The following is a 26759-nucleotide window of genomic DNA, read 5'->3' as shown; positions in this document are numbered from 1 at the left end:
CTTAGATGTGGAGCAGGAACTGCCTAGACAGAAGCTGAGGATGGTTAGCTGAAGCTACACTATCTTCAAATAGGTTTGAGTGCTCCCATAGGATACCGTCAAGGAGACTGATCTGTTGTGGTAGTGTGCAGGATGTGCATCTTTCTTTTGATGTCTGAAAGAAGAGATAGTGTGCATTCTCCCTTACAACCTTGTTTGTTGAGACTTTAGATTGTTCTGTGAAAGTTATTGGGAGCTGAATCACTGATTTCAGCAAGAGTTTTACTGACAGAGCAAAGTGTGCCTGTGAAGAACTTGTTATGCATTTGTGTTGTCAAGAATTTTGGTAGCCTCAGCTTTGAAAAAGAAAATATCTATGTTCTGGAACCCTGAGGCTGGAACATACCCTAACCCTCATCATTATATAGATGTATGATAAGGAGCAAGCTATTTCTGTATAACAGTTTGTTGCCGAGGGGGATTCTCAGCACCTACGCCTATCTTGGTGGAGATAATTGTATATAAAAATATAGATTTATTAACCTCAATATTCTGAACTCTCACCACCCCCAACCACTGTGTATTAATAGTAATATTCATTACACGGTTATGAAAACATTCTAGGTTAAATTATGTACAGGAACTTATTAATTACTGTTAATTAACTAGCAAACAGTTCAAACTATAAACAGAGAGAGGAGTTTTCCCCGCAGCAAATACCGTTTGGGGTCTATATGCTGTTTGCCCAGCAGAGCGGGCTGAAACTGATTCTGCTCTATGGCAGAGACAACAGATATTTACAGAGGTATTTAAAGCTTTTGCTCACAACTCTTATTAATCAATAATCACCCTCTGGGCTACATCACAGCCTGTGCCTAGTGTCCAGACTTCAGGGGATCTCTGTCCGTGGACTTTGAGGCTGGAATCCTCCCAGCTTGAGGGGAAAGGATGAATCTTCCCAGTTTGCAGGGAAATAGTGGTCTCTGACCTTTTCTCCTGGAGGGGATGCTTTGTCCAGGGATTCTGAGCTGGCAGGATCTCAGGTATAGGAGGAGAATATCATGCTGTCTCTGACATGGTTGTTCATGTGGCTCACAGGCTGTGTGTGCAGACAATCCAGAGTCTGCTTCCTGGTTGTCTCAGCAGCAATGGCTTTTACCAGGCAATGATAGGCAGCGGGCATGCAGGATGTGCGTGGCTGCTGGGAGTCTGAGCTCCATAGGTAAATGCAGGCAATGCAGGATCTGCAAGAAAGGTACGCAGACAGGTGAGTTGTGAGTGAGTCAGAGCATGAGGGTCTGAGCCTCTGAGCATTGGAGCTATGCAATGAAGTCTTAGCTGGGGTCTGAGCAGCTGAGCTATCAAGGTAGCATCTGAGTGGCTGAGCCCGGGGGGGTCTGAGCACATTGTTTACCTGTGCACCCCTATTTATTGAATGTGGGATGAGATTAATGGGCCCTTCGGCCACTAGAATGACCAATCAGGTTGGCAGTCAGCCAAACCTTACCATAATAGGCAAAAGGCACTTGCCTGGACTTTCCCAAATATGGGGATCACATGGGCTTACCCCAGGGAGACACAAGCTGGGCATGTGGGGGCTTACACAACCTGTTTACAACCAGGAGTCCTGGCAGAAAACATGTCCAGGCAAGGCAAGGCATAAATAAACCTCTTTTCGGGCCTACAGGTCCTCCACAACACAGTTTTTTAATAACAAACAAAGGTATGCCCAAAACTGCCATACCTAATTCCTGTTTAATTAATGTCCCTTGTACTTAATGCTGAATTAACAATTGGTTCCAGCTAAGCTCCTGACAGCTTCACAAATAAATTATTTTCAAAAACTAAGCAGGTAATCAATGTCCCACTGAGATACTGCTGCTAACGGTCTTAGTCCCTTTGTCTAATTTAACGTCCTCTTTGAGATGGTTAATGTGGAAACTGATTTTCTGAAGAAGGAAGAACGTAAAGGTTTCATTTTTATTTTTTTAGAACTCCTTTCTCTAACTCATTTTATAAAACTAAGACATGATACAGTTACGTTTGCACCGTTTAGCGATTACATTTACCTATGTGTAAATCACTTTGGCGTGTCAGCACAGAAACCAGTTTTCAAATTACTAAATGTCATATGAGAATTGTGTTTTGGTTACATATTATTTATGCACTAAAACCATCCAAGCAAGATTTTAGGCAAAGATGTTTGTATTTCTAACTTATTTTTCGTGTCAGACCCAAAACCAGTGAGTGAGTAATTTTCTCCTTTATGCAATGTACCGGTATCAAAAAATTACATTGAATTGGACCAGCAGGCTGTGTAGCTCCATTTCTCTCCTTTTCCTACCTCTCCATTTCCTAAATCTCTTTTCTGTTGAATTAGCTAAAGTTTGACTCAGTGGTAAGACTTCAGACTGCTTTTTGTCCACGTGGTTTCAGGCTATCCCAAAATTAAATTGCATTAATATAAATTACTGAGGGCTTGCTAAAGCCTGCAAAATGCCTTATTCAGCATACTCCACAATAGATGGGTTGAATGTTACAAATTCAGACAGGTTCAGATGTATAGTGTAGTTAAGTTCCATGCAGTATCTTTATGTATACTGATAGTTTCTGGAGTGCACAGTTTTTCTCCTGCCTTGAACACCTAATTCTTCTGATAGCCTCTCCAAAATGGATATATAGAATCACAGAATCATAGAATCAACCAGGTTGGAAGAGACCTCCAAGATCACCCAGTCCAACCTGTCACCCAGCCCTATCCAGTCAACTTATACTTGAATGTAATGCCCAAGTGAGTATATTTTTAGATGTTATGTCAGCTAACAACTGAATCCTCTAAAAATTGTACTAGGGGGGTTTGCTTCATTCTGAGGTCACTCACACTTTTTGTCATATGGCACTGTACAATTATTAGAACTGTCATTTGTTTTCAGGTTCCAAAGATCTGTGCAGGAAGTTTTGCATTATTTCCTTTTAATCTTTGACCCATTTAATTCTTTATTTGATCTGGACAAAAGTATTAAATGACGTCAGTAGAAGTACAAAGTGATTTGATTTAGAAAATAGAAATAAATACCTGCATTTTTAGATTGTACCTAAAGATAAATGGCTGTGAGTCAAAATCACATTAAGTCAAAAGGAATTATATCTTTATACAGTTCTATCAATTGTTACATGATACAGCTCCATTACAAGCATTAGGACAATTTGCTGTATCCAAGATACTATCCCATAATATTTCAAGCAGCTCAGGGAGCCTTGTGCAGAGAATTCTTCTTCCAATGGTGTTGAGTCATTTAAGTTACCTTTTAGAAGATGCATACAAGTAAATTCCTTGAGTTACGTCAATATGAATAACAAACTTGATCACACTTCCATCAGATATACTTTTTCTTTGTTCTGTTCTCCTCACTTTACCTGCCATCATCACAACATCTATAGGTCCTCTATCACTGATTGCTCGATTTTATCTTCCCTGAGCTCATTCCAGGATTTTCTAGGAAGAGAGGTGCATGCAGATGCTGTTACATAGCTTCACTGACACTGTGAGAAAGATCTCTTTGCCTCTTCCTTCCCACGTTCATATGTGAAAGAATCCCCTTCATATGGAAGATTTACCATGTTTCATATAATTTAGACCACCCTGACATAGGACAACACTTGCTTTGTGTACTTGTAGAATTTCCATGTGCTAAAATCAGGTGTGAATTTGTTAGCTATCCTTAATAATTCCAGGCAAACTCAATAGGTAAAGCTGAAAATCACACTGAGTGAAAAAGGAAATTTGATATTCAACCACCCACTTGTGTATGATGCTTTTACTCTTCCTCTCAGGAAGCAGTATCAAGGATATCTTGATTATCCTTGATAGATGTTTGTACAGCCTACTACCAAATATCTCCATGTATGGAGGTGCTACAGAACTCTTGGTACACTCATTTTGTGTTTTGTTCTCCTTCTCCTTAGAACATTTTCTTAATTAGGAACCAAAAACTCTTTTGCTTCAGGTCAAAGTAATGATTTTTTTGTGCTATTGCTTATGATTCTAGAGAACAATTTCTCACCCTTTGAAACAGCCCTTTGAAACTCAGAATTCTTTAGAATTAAAAAAAATGCACTCCTCCCAACTTTCTCTCTATTATGTGATTTCTTGACCTCTGATCAGTTAAATTGTACTGCCCTGGACTCCTGATAATACACCAGTGCATTTTGGAAAGCAAAGTACTGAATAAAATGTAGCATTCCAACCCAGTATTCAATACTGCAAGGTACTGTAATAATTATTTTCCTCAGCTTGCAGATTTATGTATTCTGTAATCAAATTTATCCTTTCATAGCAACATTGCATATTAGCTATTAACATCCAGGTCTTCTCTACAAGCATTTAATTCTCTGTGTTGTGTTTATTTGCCTAATTTTGCAAGTATTTCATTCTTGCCTTCATTTCATTTTTTTTTCCCTGCAATGTACTGGATCATTTGAAATTCTGATTCTGGTGTTAGGTGCTTGTCATTCTTGTTTGCATACTCACCTTCTTTTGGATGGGGACCACGTTGGCCAGTTTCCAGTCTCCTGGGACCTCTCTGGTGAGCCAGGACTGCTGGAAAATGATAGAGAGTGGCTTGGCCAGCTCAGCTGGCAGCTCTCTCAGCACCCTAGGATGGATCCCATCTGGTCCCATGGACTTGTGGGTGTCCAGGTGGCTCAGCAGGTCCTGAACTAATTCTTCATGAATTTCCAGGGCAGCACACTGCTCCCCGACCCCATCCCCCACTTCAAGAGGCCACTTGCCCTGAACTCCTCCCTCCTTACTGTTAAACAATACCACCCTCCAGTACAGGCAGGATCTATCACAAATTCCAGCATATGAAATAACCAACTTCTCATACAGCTGTCAGAGCAGCAGTGGCACTGTCTAGCAGACTGAGAATATGGAATCAACCTCATTTTATTGTGAACACAAAATCCTACCCCTCAGCTCTGGCCGTGGAGGTGATAAAGGAGTGTACCAGGTCTATTTATAATTATAACCTTTAAAGAGTTTATTATCAGGACTAAGCTCAATAGGCTAGCACTATGGGGCTGCATCTGCATGTGGTGTTGGTGCAACACAGTGTCACAGTGGCCTGGTACAATGCAGTGTTCTTATGTCATATGCAGGCTCATATCACTTACAGATACATAGCACAATACCACTAAGTGCTCTGGGAGCAGGATACATTCTCCTTTTAGAGCTCCTATCTGACATTATTATGGTACTACACTAAATTGTATTTGAAAGCATCAGGATGAGGAGAAATATCCTGAAGCACAGTGAGAAAGCAAGTTTTTAATGATATTTCATTCTTCCATCAATATCCTCTATTAAGATTTACTGTATATCTTTCACAGACTCACAGGTTGTATCAGGTTGGAAGGGACCCTCAAAAGTCATCTTGTCCAAGGTATAGTGATCCGATAGAAGTGGAGAGCGTGACTGAATTCTGTTATTTAGTGATGTGCTTGCAACAGCAATTTTTGTCTTTAGTTTTCATTATCTAGGAAAAAAAAAGGCCAAGGGAAAAAGAACAGCAGTCTTCCTCTATCAAAAGTCTTGAGCCTTTCTTCCTGTGCATAGAAAGGGCAAGCATCTTCACTAATCTTAGATGGCTTCTAGCTATTGTGTGTCCAAAAACTCACTGAAACTTGTGAAGCTTTAAACATGGGGTAATTCACAAGCTACAACTACTCAACAAGTCCTTCAGTGAAAAAATCTGTACTGTGCCTTTTTTCTTTCTTCATTGCTTTAATTTTTCTCCCTCCATCATCATGTCTTTTATCCCTCCCATTTTTACTCCTTCTATTCTTCCTCTTTCCACTCATTTATCATTATGTATGTCTGTTGCTTTCACTCTTTTACAAGAAGGTTTTAGTCCTCTGGTAGACGTGGAGCAGGTGCTGTCACAGAAAGTAGAGACATTCCTCATGCTGTAAGGGAAAGTGTTTGATTCCAGTATCCATCCAAAACTGGGAGGCTATGCATTGCAGCTCATTTTCTGAGACCCCAGAAACTGCTAGTGACTTCAATGACTGTATCTGGGTGGGGACCCAACAAGGTGCAGTCACTGAACACAGATTTCTTTGAGGTTTTGGTAATCAATATGCACAGAAACTTCCAGAGATGTAAGCTGAATTAAATTCTACTCATCGCAGGAGGGCAAACCTGTGTTCAAGCACACCAGGGGCTACAGAAGGCTTTCAAAAGGAATGTTCTTACATTGCAAGGAGATTTGTATTCATTAGGTAGCCTCTAGGACTACTGGTTCACTCTAATAAGCATTTTGATAAAAGAGGTCACGTCCCCAAAGGATGTCTGATTGGGACATGTCATTTCTCCTGTAAAAGATGATTACAATAGTCTGACACTGACTGGCTTCTAACAGTCTTAAGGTGACAATCTTTTTTCTTCTTCTTTTTTTTTTTTAAACTGAACAAATGACACTTCTCCTTCAAGGTTGTTCAGTGCTGATGAAAGTTATTAGGCTGATGACTCTCGGAAACAAAGTCCACTGCCTCACAGCAAATGTACTGACAGTGTGACTAAATGTTGCATATTTAGCAACACTGTATGACCAGCGGAGTTCAAATCCTCATCCAGGGACAATCTTAAAAGTTGCTGATATTATGTCTTTAAGTTTTTCTGTTACAAATAGTGCAAGGAACCACTGCCATGCTGTTGCATATGTTTTGGTCCATGATCTTCATGTAGCCATTAGGCAGGGAATGATCATTAGAGCAGATAACTCAGCCTACATTTCATAAATGAGTGTGAAGTGTGTGAAGTGAGACAGCAGGTAGCTGAATTATTTCTGTGAGTCTCCTCTTTACTGAACTGTCTCCCTATATCACCTGGCTAGAAGTGGACTCCCTTGTTTCCTGCCTGGATGTAGTGTATGTCATGCAATCAAGGTATCGGTATCACAGGATGGAGCATAAGCCTGGGGCATAAAATCATAGAATCATAGAATCAACCAGGTTGGAAGAGACCTCCAAGATCGTCCAATCCAACCTGTCACCTATCCCTATCCAATCAACTAGACCATGGCTAAGGATGTTGCCCATATCATGGGTCTCAGGAGGAAAGACCAGGACATTCAGTCCTCACGTGCTTTCATTAGAGACAGTGGTGCTTCCAGACTGCCTTTGCAAGATGAAAGAGTTTTTAGCCATGCTCTCAGAAATAATGAGATGAAGGTTATTAAATGAAAGAGAGCTTGAGAAGAAATCTGGAAATCAGAGGAAGCAAATTCTCTATTGATGCCCCCACAGAAGACTGAATTCAGTAAAATACAGCTCAATAGAAGATACTAAGTGTAAATAAATCAAAACTTGCCCCAAATAGTTCCTCCTCATCCCACTGATTATTCAGTGTATGCACTTTAAATGTCAAAATTTAAATAATTCATCTTGTGGTGGGGTTATGAAGGGTTCAGATAACAGTGGCACAGAGACTATACAAAACACAGATTTTCATCTGCCTTCTGTGTCTTCCTTCTCATTTTCAACTTTTTCACATTAAAAAAATAATTAGTTTTTCAATGCTGGAATCCTAAATTTTCATTTACCATAACTGGTCTCTTGATTTTTAGTATCTCAGTAGACTTTTCCCAATCTACACGCTTTTTGTTGCACCTTACTACTAGTACAAATGCAAGAAACAAATCAGTTTGATAGCCTATAGAATAATTTTCCTTTCATTCTTCTTTGATGTTTTTATTTCTTTCCTAATACTGTATTATCTTGAAATTTATATCTGAATGCTAACTTATGAGTGATGATATCTTTACACCAGTCAAACCTGTAAACTACATGAGAATTTAAAAAAAAAAGTAGAAAACCTACATTTGTTCACTAACACAATTGTTTAAATAAAGTAACTGTTGGAAAATAGCTATACACAAGCATGAGGAGCATTTCCAAATTGGCTTTATTCCATATGGAGTAATGTAGGAACCGAAATATCTTTTGGAACCTAAAGGCAACTGCAGTGCCCCACTGCTCTTTAAAATTCCTAGCTTCCTGAAAAAGATAAGCATGGTTTAAATTTTTTCTCTTTTTCTTCTGCTGACATGTTTAAATTATTCTTTACCTGGAGATAAAAAACATGTGGTCTCTCTAAGTATGTTTTTAATGGGAGTCGTCAGGCCAATGCAAGCTGCTGCGACATTTAGTGACACTAGGAGCAGATCACCGTACTCCTGCGTTCAAGGCACCTTTGCTAGCTGAAAGTCCCATACAACAAAAACCTGATTTGCAAACATAGCAAAAATACAAATTGTTATTCCCATGTCTCTCGTTTCAGACAACATTAAAGAATAAAAGGACAGGAGAAGAATAGGGAACATATTTTGCTTTTAGCTGTCTCTTCAGAATTACAGATGCTCAACATATTTATTGATGTTTAGACTGAAAAAAGTTGTCTAGTTGCATTTATGTTCTTAAGAGAGGTACTTTCTAATTCTATGAATGATAGTTAACATTTCTCTCCCTCTCTCTGTGGAAAGGTGTCCTTGTGAGTTGTCTTGTGCATTTTCATGACATTAAAAAGATTGTTCTTTTTTTTTTCTTTACCTTACTTTCAAATATTTTCTTATCCATACTTTTTTATTCCTGTCATGTTTGAATGGACAAAAGATGCTCAGACTCCTATCTAGGAAAGCAGTATTCATTCTAGTCCTGTACTTTGATAAGCTCCTTCATGTTGGGTGCACCTTGGAAATTGCAATTATGTTTGTTTATGACTGGGGATTATGAGCCAAGCTTTCTGTTCATATAACCAATGGATTTCCCTAGTTGTGTAGTGGAATTTTGCCAATAGGGGATTTGGCAGAGAGTCAGGCTGACACAACTAGAAAGAAATAATAATGAAATCAAAGAGAGTTTCCTTATATTTACTGTTATAGAGGAGGAGAAAAACGGTCAGTGGTAAGTTCTAATTTCATTTTACTCATAATCTCTCCAGTAAAAATATAAACTTCTTTTTTTAATGAGATTCAGAAAAAAGATCATTCAAATTCCATACCTGACTCTTCGTAATGACCTTTTCCCTTGAATTTAAGGTATTCTTGCAGAAAGTTTGCAACATGCTTGTTACTGATAAGATTTTTGTCCCCTGTGCTTCCAGGGTAGGAAGCACCCACCTCAATCTTAAACTAGAACCAGCAATCAAGTTGTCACTCACATGACATTTACTTGCCTCTGGCAATAGAAGAGAAGCTATGTTTTCTCTGAAAATTTTCTACAGCAGTGTTTCCAAATATAAATTGGCCGGAACAGACATCTTTCATTTGATCTAATAAATTAGACTTCTAATGTCAGGTCAGGCCATGCAGACTAAGTATAGAGAAAACAATATAATTAGATCTTTAATCACACACATTTCCTGAGAAAGGGGTCTGAGCCTACAAAGAGTAACCTCAGTTAAGATGCAGTACCACATACCCTCTTAGGTCATGTTTAAGAGCTGCCACTTCCAAGCATTGCTGCTTGTTGAAAAGAACATTCTTTGTCTTCTTTAGAGCTGGTGTTGGTTCCAGCCACTTTGATGACTTTTGGAAACACAAAAAAAGGACAAAGGAATTGTCTGCTTGCTTTTAATGAGGCATTATCTTCTTAAGACCATTTCCTTAGCTTTATGTAAAGTATGATCTCTGTCGTACAAATAATGTTTCCTCTGAGTCCTGAAGTGCAGGGCTTTGGATAGAGATGGACTTCAGCCTCATACATGCAGGCAGGGAGATTTTGTACTCTGGATAATTCAGTGGGAATGAAAAAGTACAAATTATGCTAGAAATTGCAAGAAGAAATCTCCTTTGACATCTGCTGACCTTACCACCCACCATAATTTAAGGGATATTTTAGTAACTGAGAAGAGTGACAAAAGTGAATTGTGTGGGACCAACCCTCCATTACTAAAAGCAAATTAAGTAAGGTCCAGATGTGACTCAGTCTCTATGCTATATAGTCAAGGATCCTTGACTATTAAACATCCTCAGATTCATCTATACTTTGTCATCCTCTATAGCAAAAGGCTGAAAGAACGAATAATTCCCAAGTGCTTCCTTGCTTTTAGTATGTAGCTTCTCTCTGGCTGACCATCATGTGTGTAAGATGTGACAGGTGATAATTATTTCTGTTGGAAAAACAAATTCCACAGGAACATGTTTTTTCTGCAGGGAACAGAATGTTGTGTTTTTTTTTTCACGATTCACTATTTTCCATTTATTGTCTTCAAATGTCATCATTTGCATTATCCAAATCCTAAATTCTGCATCTTGGTGAAGATTTTAAAAGCAACAGAAACAGAAAGGACTTTCACTATATGCCAACTTCATCAGGGAATTTTCCACCAAAGTTTTGCTTTATGTGTTCAACTTACTTTTTTTTCCAAAGAAAACAAATTAAAAAAGGAATTTACACTATAGTCCTGTAAATTCTTATACACACCTAAACTCTTCAGTAATTCCTGGCTGAAAATTACTTTCTGAATGCTTAAGGTAATCCTCTCATAGCAACATCCAAGGTCCTTGTCCCTCCTTACATTCTTCTCTTCCTTGGTTGCTCATGTTCAATGAATATTTTGAAGCCAGCCATTTGTTGCAAGATAACAGTTCTTCTAATATGAATATTAATTATGCAGAAATGTGAATAGTAAAATTTTTTTCTGAAGACAAGATAGTCTGTCAAATACATTTTAACTAGTTACAGCTGCTCTGATTAATTACAAGCACTTAAACCTTTGTAAACCAGAACAGAATTTGACAATTGCAGTAAACAGTAGAATTAACATGGTCTTGGTGAAATTTCTGTTTCTTTAATACTGACAAGAGTCTAAACAATGTATTTTCCCTTTTAGACCAGGTGCAATGTCTGGAATTGTAGTGAATTTCATAATTCAAGGATTTTTCACCAGTATCAATCATATTTTTCCTAACCAATGATTAATTGTGATGTCAAATTGGCTTCAAGAAAACAAACAGTCCAGAAGGGTAGCTCAGTTTTTTGTATCTGTAATGATCACTACATAGTACAGAAACACTTGACTTACAAAGCACCTTTTAGTTTGCTTCTACAATGATTTTTACATGTAAAAATACGTCCTAGGGTGCTTTAAAATGCAAACTTCACGTGGGAGATGACGTGCTGTTCTCAGTACACTCTCATAGCTTCGTACTTTCATTAGTACCGTGCGACAATTAAAAGCATTGTTTTGTAGTGAACATATTGGGCAGAATCTGGTCTTTCATGGTTCTTCCCTGATTGCAGTCTGTGTATATTCTCTATCTATGTAGGGAGAATTTGCTATGGACAAGCCATGAAGACAGCAAACTTTGGCATTGTCTCATGTCCCTCATTGTAAATTTTTCACTGAGCAGATTTCAGGTAACTCATCCAGCCCAGTTCACTTTACAGTTCTTCTTTAGCATGCTCTGCTATTATATCATTTGTGCTGTTGTGTTTGGCTGTTTTCCTTTTTCATAGTCATTTCCTCACAAGGAATGGCAGTTCAACAGACGTTTCCAGTAATGTAGGCAGTTAGACAAGGCAGGGAGTTCTCTCACTGACCACAGGGTTTCTCTGTCGTGTCAGTGACTACAGTCTGGTCCCATGTTCTCTTCAGGAAAAAAATGATCTTCCAACCTAAGCCACCTGAGAAGATTGGTAGATCTGGTTCCTTCCCTGCAAATATGAAGCAGAAGGTTGGAAAGAAAGGTTCCTTGTTTACACCTTAATCTGTGGTTCCTGTGGTATATTCCTCCACTCTCCAGAGAGCCTAGTGGCAACACTGCTCAGCAGCTATCAGAAGGCAGCAGAGAGATGCTTCAGTTCATGCAGGACATTAGTCATCCACGGTTGCCCCACTGGGCTTTGGTTTTGCAACTTCTGAATCCCCACCAACAAGTTGCAGAGACCGCCATCATTTCAAGCCTCGGTTTTCACATGAGATAGCTGCACATTTCAATGAGCACTCTCTTTCCTCTTCCAATAATGGGAATTGTCACCACGAGGCAGAACACAAAAGTATACTTACCTCATCTAAGTTCAAATCTACTTACCACATCTAAGTTCAAATCCAGCTCCTAGCAACTGTGAATCACTGACAGAGCCATGGTAGCTTCTCCTTTGGCACCAAACTGGTCTTGTTTTCCTGTGGGGAAAAGGCATTCCTTCCCATTCCTCTTCCCTTTCCTTTCCTCTTATACAGCCTGGGTGTGAATGCTGCTGTGAGATTCTCAAACCACTGCCACCTGACTATGTTACTCCTTAACTGCTGTCTCATTTTTGCAATAAGCAGATCCAAAATCTTTCGAAATCTACTGTTAGGCAAAGACTGCTTCCTGCTTATAGCAAGAAGACAAACTACATTCCTGGACAAGAAGTAGTGCTGACAGGGATGTCATTACCATAATTTTGTATGCAAACTGCACTGAGAGGTTATGGTAGGAAATAGTGTTAGAGTTCTCTTACCTGTCCACATTTGCAAGGGAATATTACTTTGTGGTTCATTATGTGCTTTATTTGTGACTCCACATAGTCACATTATAACCCCATAATGTCAACAACTAGGATTATAAAGGGAAAATGGCTAATATACGTAACAGACTTCCTGAATCAAAGTTATTGTGGTCTGAAAATAGCTATTTTGGCACAATTTTACTACGCTAGGAGCCTCCTAGCCTAGTTCTCTCTCAGTGCAGAATCAAACCCAGTACTAAGACCATTAAAGCTGCCCTCAAACAGAATGGTTTCCTTCTGATAAATGGGCAACAGCATGCCACACACAGCTTCTCTGTACAATATATGGATGCAAGTGAATTAAAATTCATAAGTGTCATCCTCTTCAGGGTGACTTTCCTTATATTTAAGGATATGATAGTATGACAGGATCAAGTGCATTTGGAAGTGGAGTAGTGAAAATGTAACTCAGTTTTGGTGAGGTATTTCAAATAGCAGAAAAGAGTACACTTACCAGTCCATAAAGTGACCCTATTAAAAGGGTCAATGACTGGAAGTGAAGAAAAAGAAGAAGTTAAAAGGAAATTTAAAAGAGTTTGCATAGATAGGAGACAATCATGCAAAGAATCCAAAAGATTAATAGAAAGAGTATGCAGCAAAGATTAAAATCTGTGTTTCTGTGATCTAAACTAATGGGAAGGTGCATTGAAGGGCATTGGGACACCAATAAACCTCTAGGTATGTCATAGAATTATTCTTCTGTCATCTAGTTCTGTTGTATCTATATTTGACTGACAAAGTATCATCTTTCCTTCTTTCATTTTGTACAAAAATATTTTGAAGACAAGGTACTCCCACAATCAGGAATAGAGATATAAGAAACAAGATAAAGAGTACTAATCTTAATTCACACTAGCTGTGAAAAGGATTGGTGTCCTTAATGCTTATACCCATAGGGAATTTTTCAGCGCAAAGTAATTGTAACAGGCGTTTGTGTGTGTCACTTTCCTTCTTCACGTCAAGGACAGTACATAGACAAGTCTCTTTTCTATCATACTTCCAGACATTTAAAGTCCATATTCTGAGATATCAAATGTATCTATGATTTGTCATGTGAATTAGTGTGCTACATCCATGTTTCTGATGTCTCCCCCAGATCTGCTGCAGAAATGTCTTGGTGAAGATGAAAATGTAGCTCATTATGACTTTGTCCCATAATTATTTGCCTGTAATAACCTTTATCACAAACAGTAATGTTTCCTTTCTTCCATCTTACCAATATAGTTGATAAGTGCTTTGAGAAGGAAGATTTTCCTTCTTCAAATATTAAAGAGCAAGATGTTCAGGCACTGACATAATTGAATTAAAGGCACAATGGCACAATACTGATTTATCTGAACTGGTGGGTTTTGCCTTGAAAATTTTGGGTCTGTGATCCCAAAGGGAGGAACAAATCTGTCCTGCCCTGAAATAGACATAACTAATGGCATCAGTACAGACAAGCAGCACCTTGAAAATTCTGCACTCTCCAGGCCTTTGATATGTTTAATACCATCATCTGCATTCATCCTGCACCTCCTCGCCTTCTTGATTTCTATTAGATTCTGAGAAGTTAATAACACTGTCAAGACAATCATGCAGTTACTAGACAGTGTCAGTTCCTCTGTCTTTGCCTTACCCTGCTTTACTTTTGGAGCAAGTGTACTGTCTGTATACATTGGAGACTTAGATTAATCTCTCTATTACAATCACTGTTTGGCCATGAACTGTGTTACCTGAAAGTAATTGAAACTTGGAGAAAGTTGTGGTTGTGAATACATGAGAATGCTAATGAACTCCAGCTCCACAGTATCACAACATAACACGGTTGGAAGAGACCTCACAGATCATCAAGTCCAACCTTTTACCACAGAGCTCAAGGCTAGACCATGGCACCAAGTGCCACGTTCAATCCTGCCTTGAGCAGCTCCAGGGACAGCGACTCCACCACCTCCCCGGGCAGCCCATTCCAGTGCCCAATGACTCTCTCAGTGAAGAACTTTCTCCTCACCTCAAGCCTAAATCTAAACCGCTTTGCCTCTGTATATCTCAAAAACCAAAGCTCTGTAGACAAAAGGTATCTTAGATGAGTCTCAGAGGCATAAAACAAGATGCATTGGATGTTATTGAAGATAGAAATTAAACTCTCAATTCAAATTGGAGAGAAAATACAGAATTATATTTAGAGAGAGAAAATACAGAGCTAGACATTATAAAGCAATTACCCCATTCATGGCAAACCCCACTGAATTTTTCCCCAGGAAAGGAGAGTGAACTGACCTTGTTGTGAGCTTAAAACAAGATAGCAGAATTATGGGATTGAATAACAAACCTCTAGTCCCCAGAAGATTTTTAACCCTATTGTCTCAACCTGGGACAAGTGCTCTTCTCCACAAATATAAATTAGAATGGCATGCCCCACCCCATTCTCATGCCGGCTTGGAGTGATAGCATAGGGACAGAATCATAGAATCATAGAATCATAGAATCAGCCAGGTTGGAAGAGACCTCCAAGATCATCCAGTCCAACTAATCACCCAGCCCTAACCAATCAACTAGACCATGGCACTAAGTGCCTCATCCAGTCTTTTCTTGAAGACCCCCAGGGACAGTGCCTCCACCACCTCCCTGGGCACAAACGTGCACTATATACATTTATAGATGCATATATATATACATATGTACACACAGACATTCTTGGAGGGCAGGTGTGAGTGCATTGAGTTACGAGTTACGAAGCCTGACTCATGTCTGCTTTTCTTCAGTGTTATGCTGATGTAATATAATTTATTTTCATGTAAGCATGCCAATATAAAAGTCATAGTAATGTTCACTTCTGGAGTCCAAACATTTTCATAATGGCCCTAGGTTTTCCCAAGAAATTCAGTATCATGATTGTCACGAGAACAATCATGGCACTGACAGGTACTCAGCACACATATCAAGGGAGTAATGCTACTGCTAACCTAGTACTGTGATACTGTAGTCGTAGGCTGTAGACCATGGGAGCATCAAACATTGATTTACAGTATCACCTCTGACAAATGACAGTTCAGGTGTCAAAGTCTGTTGATCAGAAAAAGGACTCTGCATTACTCTCTGTATCAGCAAGTTGTCTGCAGAAGTTTTCCCTTCTCAACATCCCTCACAATTTACACAGCTGGTAACTATAGAGTTTAAAGGCAGAGGATTTTAATCAAATTCCTTAATCTGAATAACTGCATAAGACAAATTGTAATAGTTAAGAACAGAATTGCTGCCAGGAAAATGAAAACAAGTTTTAAAATGAGAAGCACTATGAGTGGAAAAACAGCCTTGGGGAGGAACAGTGTTGCATTGACCAGCCCTCCCTTGCGAGATTTTAGCAATTTGATTAGAATTCTTCACAAGTTTACAGATCATTGTTGAAAGTACAGCTCCATCCTACAATGCCTGTAGTTGACACATAATAGCTAGTTCTGTATAATCAAGATTTCTCTGGGGCTCAGTGGGCAAGTGAGCCTAAGGCTTTCACATCTGCTGAAGAGGATGTGAGGTTTTAAATGTAGAGCAAGGATAACCTGTTGAAAGAAACAAGAAACACCAGCATCTAGTCCTGGTATAGGAGAAGAGGAAAAACAAGTGTACATGGGAATTAGAACTAAAGATACTCAATCCTTAAAGGAGAATCTTTCACTCCAGAGCACATTGTTGAGTTTTTGGGGTAAAGAAGTTTCAGTGTTGTTTTTTTTTGCCTTTGAAATGTGTTGCATGGAACTGCAGGGATGTGAGTAAGAAGGAGGGAATAGGGGAGGCTGGGGTTTGGAATGAAGTGTTTGTCTAATCCAATAGATGGTCAACTTAAAATGTTTTTCCCCAAGCAAATTCCCATAGAGGACAATTCAGCTTGAGGTTGAACCATAACTTGAATTGTGAGAGTATATGAGTTCTTCTTGTAAATTATGACAGATTTCTCCATTTCTCTTTACTATTACTTTCATTTTGAATGTAACAGACAAATGTCTCAGAAGATCAAAATAGAAACTTGTATTTCACCCAGTCTTCACTGGGAACTCAAATTTATTTCAAAAAGGCCCCATATGTGCAAAAACAGGGTATGAGAGATGATAAGTAGGAATCAGGCTTTGAATATGCTGTGCAACATAAAATCAAAAGCGTGTTGTGTGGGTAGAGCTTACTGCTGTTGTTAAAATTCCTCTAACCCACTCGTAGTTACCATAACCTTCACCGGTTCCATTAACTTGGCTGCAAAATGTGCAAATTTAAACATATCTACTTCGTGCAATTATAGAAGAGCTTTCAGAATTCATATCTGTGAAAGGTCTTTGTATACAAGTGATTTTCTAAACTGTAATATATAGCAATGGTCTTCACAGTTGCCTGTAAGAGCATTCAAACCGCAAAAGCACAGCTCTGCTCACTCATTCTACTCACACGAACAGTGAAGGGGGATATAAACAAGGCAAGTAAACACTTCTAAAATGGAGTTGGGTAACCAGGAGGATGGAAGGGTAAATTAAAGTTTAGTGCTAATTTAAAAAAAAAAAGTTTCTTGATGTTATTTCGCTATGTAGTTTAATATGTCTGAGAGTACAGTAGCTGCAGTCTAAAGCTAGAGGAAATAAAACCCAAATCCTAATTGTAGTTTACTCTATGGTCAAATTCTTCAGTCATATCTGATCTGATTTCTCTCGTTGTCATACTTGTATTTCACCACTGAAAAATGCAAAACTCCTTTCACACACAGAATCACAGAATTAACCAGGTTGGAAAAGATCTCTAGGATCATCGAGTCCAACCTACCGCCTAACCCTTCTAATTAACTAACCCATGGCACTAAGTGCCTCATCTGCTCTCCTCTTAAAACACCTCCAGGGACGGTGACTCCACCACCTCCCTGGGCAGCCCATTCCAATGCCAGTCACTCTTTCTGTGAATAATATAAGCTTTGCTCTTTTCCCACCCTACATTTCCACCTTTTATCCCCAAACCCACAGCACCTGGATGCTGTTGCAGTCTCCTCCCACCCCAGGTGTGACCACTTTGCCCTCCCTGCTTGCTCCCCTTTATAATCGGCCCCAGAAGAGGCAGTAGCCCTAAGCTTGCCCAACTGGGCAGAGGATCCTCCTCCAGTTGCCACTGGTGAGTCTCCTACTTTGGTGTGTGCACACTGGGTGAATGGTGGAGGGGATCAAAGGCCAGGGGGCCTGCTGGCCCCCCGGCTATGTAGGGCTAGGCTTGATGATTGCTCTAACATCAGCCAAGGGTGCTGGCTGAGCTCCTCTGTGTTTAGCTGCTGCCTTCTGCTCACTTGTCACACTGTAGAATCATAGAATCAACCAGGTTAGAAAAGACCTCCAAGATCATCCAGTCCAACCTATCACCCAGCCCTATCCAGTCAACCAGACCATGGCACCAAGTGCTTCATCCAGTCCCCTCCTGAAGACCCCCAGGGACGGTGCCCCCACCACCTCCCTGGGCAGCCCATTCCAATGGGAAATCACTCTCTCTGTGAAGAACTTCCTCCTAACATCCAGCCTAGACCTCCCCCAGCAAGACTTGAGACTATGTCCTCTTGTTCTATTGCTGGTTGCCTGGGAGAAGAGGCCACCCCCCATCTGGCTACAATGTCCTTTCAGGTAGTTGTAGACAGTAATAAGATCACCCCTGAGCCTTCTCTTCTCCAGGCTAAACAACCCCAGCTCCCTCAGCCTCTCCTCATAGGGTTTGTGTTCCAGGCCCTCCACCAGTTTTGTTGCCCTTCTCTGGACACATTCCAGCACCTCAACATCTCTCTTGAATTGAGGGGCCCAGAACTGGACACAGTACTCAAGGTGTGGCCTGACCAGTGCTGAGTACAGGGGAAAAATAACCTCCCCCATCCTACTGGCCACACTGTTCCTGATGCAGGCCAGGATGCCATTGGCTCTCTTGACCACCTGGGCACACTGCTGGCTCATCTTCAGCCTACTATCTATCAGTACCCCCAGCTTCCTTTCTTCCTGGCTGCTCTCCAGCCACTCTGTCTCCAGCCTATAGCGCTGCTTGGGGTTGTTGTGGCCAAAGCGCAGAACCCTGCACTTGGCCTTATTTAATCTCATCCCATTGGCCTCTGCCCACCCATCCAGCCTGTCCAGGTCCCTCTGCAGGGCTCTCCTACCTTCCAACAGATCAACACCTGCTCGCAGCTTGGTGTCATCTGCAAACTTACTGATGCTGGACTCAATGCCCTCGTCCAGGTCATCAATAAAGATATTAAACAGGACTGGGCCCAGCACTGATCCCTGGGGAACACCAGTAGTGACTGGCTGCCAACTGGATGTGTTTTCTCAAGTGGCTCTGCTGGAGTGCAACACTGTAGAGCATCCTTGTGCCTCACCTCACACCTTTCATTCCCACTACTAATAATCAGCATAAATCTGCAACTTCCAGGGCCAGTGGAAAGTTGTCTGCCAGCATGAAACACCTCAGAGATTTTTACAGGCCAAATTTAGAAGGGAAAAGAATAAATTGGGAGGAGGCAAGAAAATGTTAATTAAAATAATACATTTCTGTCATGTGTATGATGTATGTATTTAAACCAAAATCAGTGACTACATACATATCCTCTACTGGCATCAGATACAAACTTAGGGGGCAAATATCTGTGATCAGTGCAGAGAAGTAGGTGCCCCCAGAGGGTTAGTCTGAGGAAGAGCCTAATTTATATGCTCAAAGGCACCTTGCAGATGCTCCTCATTCCTTTAGCTCTAGAGAAGACTACAGAGACAAGCCACAAAGTGGGAACAATGAAATCTCCCCCACCTCTTTCCCATTCATGTCACCCTTGCTCATATATTGTAGTAGTTTCTCAGGGAACATCAGCCCTGCAGGGTTCACTCAGGTTATCAAAGACGGAGGCATGCAGTTAAAAACAAAAAACATCTCGGTGTCTTGTTGAGTTGCAGCTCATCGACTGATTAGAGGTAACTTGTTAAGCCTCAATAACTCAGTTGCTTCTACGTATGTATATGTACCAGACTTCCCCTGGGCAGGTATGGTCAAGTTGCAAACATTGAAGCTGCAGGGAGAGACTGTATAGTGGCACAGTCTGTGCAGAGATTAGCAGCAAGTGACAGAATCCTTCCTCGCTGGTTTGAAAACAAACATGACTTTCAGTGAGGCCTGTGACAAACCAGCTAATCTGATCTGTTGCAATATCACAGGCTGCACACCAGCTGTTATCAAGCCTCTGCACCCAGATAAGCAAGACCCTGAGCACTTTAGTTCATCCACCCGCACAAATGCAAAATACAACAAAGGTGCCTGAATCATTGCTTAATTCAAGTTAGTGACCATTCTGGATGTTCAGCCAGGAGCTGGGTTGCAGTTATATCTTATGCTAATGCTCTGCTGAAGACAAGCTCTCCTCAGAGAAAGATTAAGCTGCACTGGCATACAGTCTCTTATCACTTGAAAGGACACCTGCAGGATTTTTAATGCATTTTAATTCATACCATTAACTAATTCCCTTTACCTTTGCTGCACATCCCCAGGTAGCCTGAAATGAGGGTTAGCACACCGTGAGCTACCTGTCCACAGTGGCAGAGGTGAGATGAAGCCTTCTTGCAATCTGAAAGGTGGAATTTGTTGTACTACAGAACTTTCTCATCCAAATAAGCCAAGGTAATTCAGATAAATCAAGGTAACTGGAATATTTAATTTCATCAATTTTCTCTCTTTGTGATTGTTGTCCAAATAAGATTTTCCAGTTCCACAGATATTCAACTGCAATCAAAACCAAGATTTTAGCTCCTATTTCCAGAGTGTTAGGCTCCATTTCCACACTGAAATGAGATTTTCTCTTCCTTGATTTCCCACAGTGTTAAATTAACAGCTGTGAATAAAGACAGCACAACTATAATCTATCCAAAGTATTTTAAAGAAAATTAAATCTAGGCACAGCCAGGAAGTATGTTGAGCAAGGTGTCAGCAATCATCTCTGGTCCAGTATTTTTAAAAGAAAATAAGTGAGTTTCTAAGTCCATGCAGAATGGTGTGACCTCTTTCTGAAATGCACAGTCATCAAACGTCCCTTCCCTGGAACACTGCAGGAGGAGCTCTTCTGTGGATGTATCTGCACAGGTCTTCTCTCTATCTTCAGTGAATCAAGTGAGAGTAGAAGAGAAAATAAAGAACTAAAAAATTCTAGTTCAACCTTCTAGTTCAACCTTCTAGTTCAACCTTCTAGTTCAACCTTCTAGTTCAACCTTCTAGTTCAACCTTCTAGTTCAACCTTCTAGTTCAACCTTCTAGTTCAACCTTCTAGTTCAACCTTCTAGTTCAACCTTCTAGTTCAACCTTCTAGTTCAACCTTCTAGTTCAACCTTCTAGTTCAACCTTCTAGTTCAACCTTCTAGTTCAACCTTCTAGTTCAACCTTCTAGTTCAACCTTCTAGTTCAACCTTCTAGTTCAACCTTCTAGTTCAACCTTCTAGTTCAACCTTCTAGTTCAACCTTCTAGTTCAACCTTCTAGTTCAACCTTCTAGTTCAACCTTCTAGTTCAACCTTCTAGTTCAACCTTCTAGTTCAACCTTCTAGTTCAACCTTCTAGTTCAACCTTCTAGTTCAACCTTCTAGTTCAACCTTCTAGTTCAACCTTCTAGTTCAACCTTCTAGTTCAACCTTCTAGTTCAACCTTCTAGTTCAACCTTCTAGTTCAACCTTCTAGTTCAACCTTCTAGTTCAACCTTCTAGTTCAACCTTCTAGTTCAACCTTCTAGTTCAACCTTCTAGTTCAACCTTCTAGTTCAACCTTCTAGTTCAACCTTCTAGTTCAACCTTCTAGTTCAACCTTCTAGTTCAACCTTCTAGTTCAACCTTCTAGTTCAACCTTCTAGTTCAACCTTCTAGTTCAACCTTCTAGTTCAACCTTCTAGTTCAACCTTCTAGTTCAACCTTCTAGTTCAACCTTCTAGTTCAACCTGGTGCCATGGTCTAGCCTTGAGCTCTGTGGTAAAGGGTTGGACTTGATGATCTGTGAGGTCTCTTCCAACCTTGGTGATACTGTGATACTTTTCCTCAAATTACAGAATACCAAATAAAGAAAAGGAAAATTAAACAAACATACACAAATAAACAGGCAAAAAAACCCCAACCAAACAACCAAGGTGGTGTTTCTTTAACAACAATACAGAATATTTCAAGCAGAGCATTAAAAAAAATCTTTTTTAATCTAAAAAAAGCCCCCAACACCAATATTTTCATTCCTTTCATTCATCAGAAGTACTGTAGAAATCTTTGAATATCAAATGCCCCAGTCTTTTAAGATTACTAATATTCTCTTTGATTGATAGAGTAAATGGTTTGCAGTCAAATATTTCCAAATTGCGATTATTTGCCTCTTTCTTTTATCTGAACGTAGCTAAGATGTCAAAATTTTATCAGTGTATGGGTTGAAAGCCAATTATTGTTATTTCCTACAGGATTTTTTTCCTGGCTATTCAGACCAATGTGTGTTTTATCTTGTAGAGGCTTTGAAGTACTTGAATACCCTCCTGTCTTGTTAAGACTTGGTTTATGTTCTGTGTAAGCAAAGACTCTTGACCTCCATCCTTCAGCTGTCCTCAGAACCCACAGTCTCAAGGGGAAAACTTTCTCAAAGTGCCAACAGAAGCCAATAGAAATAATATGTTAAACCACAGTATCAAAATGGACAGATAAATGGACTACTACCTGCATTAGTTGGTCTTAATTAGTTGCAATTGTTAGCAACCTAAAGAAGTCAATAGACTAAATGGAAATATTGAGTTGGCAGAACTAGTTCATGGCAGTGGTCAGGTTAGTCAAGATAAAATAGGTTGAGTTTCAAAGTACTCCTAAAGAATTATTATATACCAAAGTAGTACATATGAACACAACTGAGACTGTCCATGTGGGCAGTGAGGAAGAAGATGAAATCAAAACAATGTTTCCACAGAAATAGTTACAATAAAGGACCACTAATTAAACAGAAACAAAACACTGAAGAGGAAAGATGTGAATAAAGAGAATCATAGAATCATGGAATCAACCAGGTTGGAAGAGACCTCCAAGATCATCCAGTCCAATCTATCCCCCAGCCCTATCCAGTCAACTAGACCATGGCACTAAGTGCCAGTCTTTTCTTGAACACCTCCAGGGACGGTGACTCCACCACCTCCCCGGGTAGGTCTCATCTACAGTAGTTTCAGCCCTCTTTAATTTCAGATGTTTTGTCTTTAAGAAAGGACAGAAATGTGGAGGTCAAAAAGTACTGAAGGAAGAAGTACAAGAAGGAAGTGAAGAGGCTAGGAGAATCTACTCTAAAAGACCTATATCAATCATGACAAAGTTATAAAAACAAACAAATTGCCTAGAAAAAGCCAAATAGAGGTTTTTTGGTTTACCTTGAGTTCATTAATAGAGGTTACATTAATAATGAAGCAAATGTAGAACAGAAGAAAAGAACTGCATTTTCATTTAATTGAATTGGAGCAGGGACATTTTACTGACACTGAACAATTTGTACGGTTAAAAATTGGTCGATTACAGAGGACACGTTGGTTCTGAACAAGGTACAGAGTTGGAAATCTGGGGCTGGGTCCCATTAGTAGGGAAGTATGTGTACAGCTTTTAGGACAGGAACAATTTCAAGCCCTGTCCTGCTATGACCAGACTGCTACAAATTTTAAGAGTACTTTGTTATTGACTTTAAACAGTTACAAAATAAAGAAAATTCTGGTCACTTTTTGGAAAACTTCTTTAAATCTCTGTCTGAGACACTGATTTGCAACCCAGGTGAGAGACAAACTGTTGACCTTTTCTAGCATGTAGCAAAGGCCAGCTAAGTACTTCTCATCTTTATTCCTTCAGTACAATCCATCTCAGCAGTATGAAGACTGCAGTTATAACAGTGACAAGAAAGTAGAATTGTTTATGTGGTCTGCCCCAGTTTGTTTATTGATGGTTCTCTGGCACATCTCCTGCTGTGACACTGTTGGAAGATAAGCCACCAGTAACAATACTAGGTTTGTACTGGAAACAAGATCATTTTAATAACTCTTATCAAGGGTTATTTTATACAATAAAAAATTGTTAATACCCACTGAAGCAGAAGTCAAGCAATATCATGATTAACATCACTATTTTGCAGTACTTCCTCTTTTATCTTGCATAAATTCACAAAACCTTGGTCCTAAAACCATTGAAACAGTGTAGAAAACCTCTTTGATTTCAGTAAGCTTGGATTCATCTCCATAAATAAATTTAGTTTATGACTTGGCCTTTTTTATTTGATCAAAAAGCCAGTTTTATGTGTTCCTTATTAATGCTAGATGCCATTAATTTGTATTTCTAGATACTTTTACTTTATAAATACAGTTTGGGGAAGCTAGGGAGAAAGCCTTGGACAACATATACTAGTCTGGAAAACATCTACTGATGAAAAGTTTTGCTGCAAACAGTTAACCCCACTGATACATGTCCAGTGGTACTACATAGTATTGTCCCATGTTAAATTTCCATGAAACAAAAAAGTTAATGAAACATGAGATTTGTCCTATCCTCTTTTTCATAATACTTAATGTTTTCTAGGAAGCTTTTTCTTTTCCTTGTCTGACCTGGAGTGAGGAATTGATCTCCTAAAGGCCTATGGTGGTCTTCTATTCTTCATCTTTGTGCTTCTTTTTGTCTTGCTTCTCTTTCCTCTTAGCTTCTGGAAATGCAGTCTTTGAGCTCTAGTGCAATTTTTAGGAGTAAATAATTTAGACTTAGATAAAATTCCCAAACGAAATTGGTGGAGGAAGAACACTTTTATCTCCTGTGAGATACTTCTGACAAAGTATAATTAAAATATTTTCATGCTGTCTTGCCTGCTCTGTCTGCCTTTCATGAATGATGAAGTCTATCAAGCTATTATTTGTCTACATGTTGTGTGAGAAAGGATTAAGCTAGTGAAGTGTTCAATATCAGTAAATGATCTGGAACTCCATAAAAACATCAATTATTATACTGTTAAAGAAGCCTTCATACCCTTTCAGGAAGCTGGCATTTTGTCTTCATTTCTCTGGTGATGAAGTGTGGGGATGACTCTCTCCAGAGACACTGCATGTACAACTAAAATGCAAACTGTGAGCCTGTGCCAGAAAGAACAGATTTTCTCGATATTTATTTGGATGCACTAGAAGAAAAATGGAACCTGTGCAGGGAAAGGTGCCCACCTTACATCTCTGAAAAGATGGGTTCATCTGTCGAAGCCCCTGCATTTGGGGTGGTGCAATATAATGGGATCATGTCCAAGGGCCACTTAATCTTTGAGATTTCTTGTCAGAGTTACCAAGCTCGAGGTGAGGAGAAAGTTCTTCACTGAGAGAGTCATTGGACACTGGAATGGGCTGCCTGGGGAGGTGGTGGAGTTGCTGTCCCTGGAGCTGTTCAAGGCAAGGTTGGATGTGGCACTTGGTGCCATGGTCTAGCCTTGAGCTCTGGGGTAAAGGATTGGACTTGATGATCTGTGAGGTCTCTTCCAACCCTGATGATACTGTGATACTGTGAATTTGAACGCAGCCACGTTTGACTGGCTGATAGGCACACCACAAGCCTGCTGAGTGGACCCTTGCTCAAAGCCATGCTGTCCTTTTTTTTCAGGTGGTAAGATTCTTCCAGCTTCAATAGACTTCAGCCTACTTGTATCCAAAGGGGATCTGAAACATCAAATAGGGAGGTCTATCATTATCTCCTCTTTACAACCTCTGATGTCTCAGCAGCATGGCAGGCCTTGTAGCCCAGAAATTGCTCTTACACAACTAGGGGGATACCACAGATTTGGCCTTTCAGCCCCTCTACTATTCCTAAAGTCTTTTCCCTGAGTACGAAAAAAGTTTGACCAAAAGCAAATAATAGACTTGTATTTTATGGGAATTGCATTTAAGCTTCAATGTAATTATAAACCAATTTTTAAAAATACTGTTGCTGATCCTGAATTACACAACAAAATAACAGAGGACATATTAAAATTAATTGTAACTAATTAAAAACATTACTCAGATAATGAATGATTCATGATTCGTATTGCTCAAGTTGCCAAACATTACCTCAAATTATAGATTGGGCACATCCTTTTACCACTATTAATAATTGCAATTATGTCAGTCCAAGTACCTTCAGTTACAAAAGACAGTATGTTATGCTCTCCAAGCCTTCCTGCCTCATTTTCAGAGCACAACTAAGCTAGGGTCCTTAGAGTACACAAGCAGGCAGAGGAGGAGTATGTTTTCTTCAGGAAAACAGAACCCTTGGGAAATCTAATTTTCTAACAAACACTGAAAGATGTGCATGTACAGAGATTATCTCAGTGCAAGCAGTGTCAAAGCATAGGGCTTGCCCAGTGAGTTTCTAATCTTCTTTCTGCCAGTATCTGATAGTGTTTCAAATAATCTTATCAGAGCTATTAGAATCTCCTAAGCAAATGCCAGAAAGAGCCTTAAATTGAGCCACAGATGAGTTAGGAGTCCAGCATGTCACCTCCCTCTGCATCACACAGTCTTCTATTGTGAACATGTCTATATATTGAGTCCTTTCTAAATTGTGCTGGATCCTTGACCACAAACCTCTGCAGCTGCATGTTCATGACTTGAAAAACCATCTCCTTATACTAGATTTATATCTGTGAGATTTCAAATTTATCTGAAGTCTACCTATTTGAGAGGGATGGGGCAAAGTGATTTTTATTTCCTCCCCAGTTAAGGTTACCCCACTAGTGGACTGCTGGAGAATTCACAATGCTCAGTTTACTGTAGGTAAATTCCATTCTCCTGTATCTACCGTCAACTACATTAGCATTGCACACTGCTTAAACAATGCCATAGTCTTTATTCCCCACCATGAATCCATCTGCCAGTGCTCTGGCATCTCAAATACATGATGAATAGCAGCCTGACATGCCAAGACAACACACTTGAGGAATGTCCAGTTGCAGTTGCCTACTGCATAGCAATAAAACAAAGACACAGGAGAAAAAAAATATGGTAGAACCCTTGCAGTTTTCTGATGCAATTTATTCACCATAACCTGGCCATTGCTGGAGCTCTCCAATCCCAAGAGAGGATGAGTACATGCTTGTAACCCAGCACAAGATGAATGGGTAGCATTAGGGAAATGACACTTGCAGCTGTATATAATAAAAAGCATCTGAAGAGGATGAAAAGAGAGAGTGGCTGGTCAGCTTTATTACCATGCTGTCTACTCC

General features: G+C 39.8%; 1 protein-coding gene across 3 annotated transcripts in view; it reads left to right on the top strand.

The window, feature by feature from the left end:
• The first annotated feature begins 17592 nt into the window (after positions 1-17592).
• CHRM2 (cholinergic receptor muscarinic 2) overlaps positions 17593-26759 on the top strand; it is a 45060-nt gene continuing 35893 nt past the window's right edge. For all 3 annotated transcript variants that reach the window (XR_010305030.1, XR_010305029.1, XM_064155537.1), the window contains exons 1-2: positions 17593-17655; positions 20049-20178. The gene's annotated coding sequence lies outside the window, so the exon portion shown is untranslated. The remainder of the gene's footprint in view (positions 17656-20048; positions 20179-26759) is intronic.

The sequence above is a fragment of the Pogoniulus pusillus genome, chromosome 15, assembly GCF_015220805.1.
Source record: "Pogoniulus pusillus isolate bPogPus1 chromosome 15, bPogPus1.pri, whole genome shotgun sequence".
Lineage (NCBI taxonomy): Eukaryota > Metazoa > Chordata > Aves > Piciformes > Lybiidae > Pogoniulus > Pogoniulus pusillus.
The sequence above is the reverse complement of the archived record's forward strand: the minus strand, read 5'-3'. Positions and strand labels throughout refer to the sequence as shown.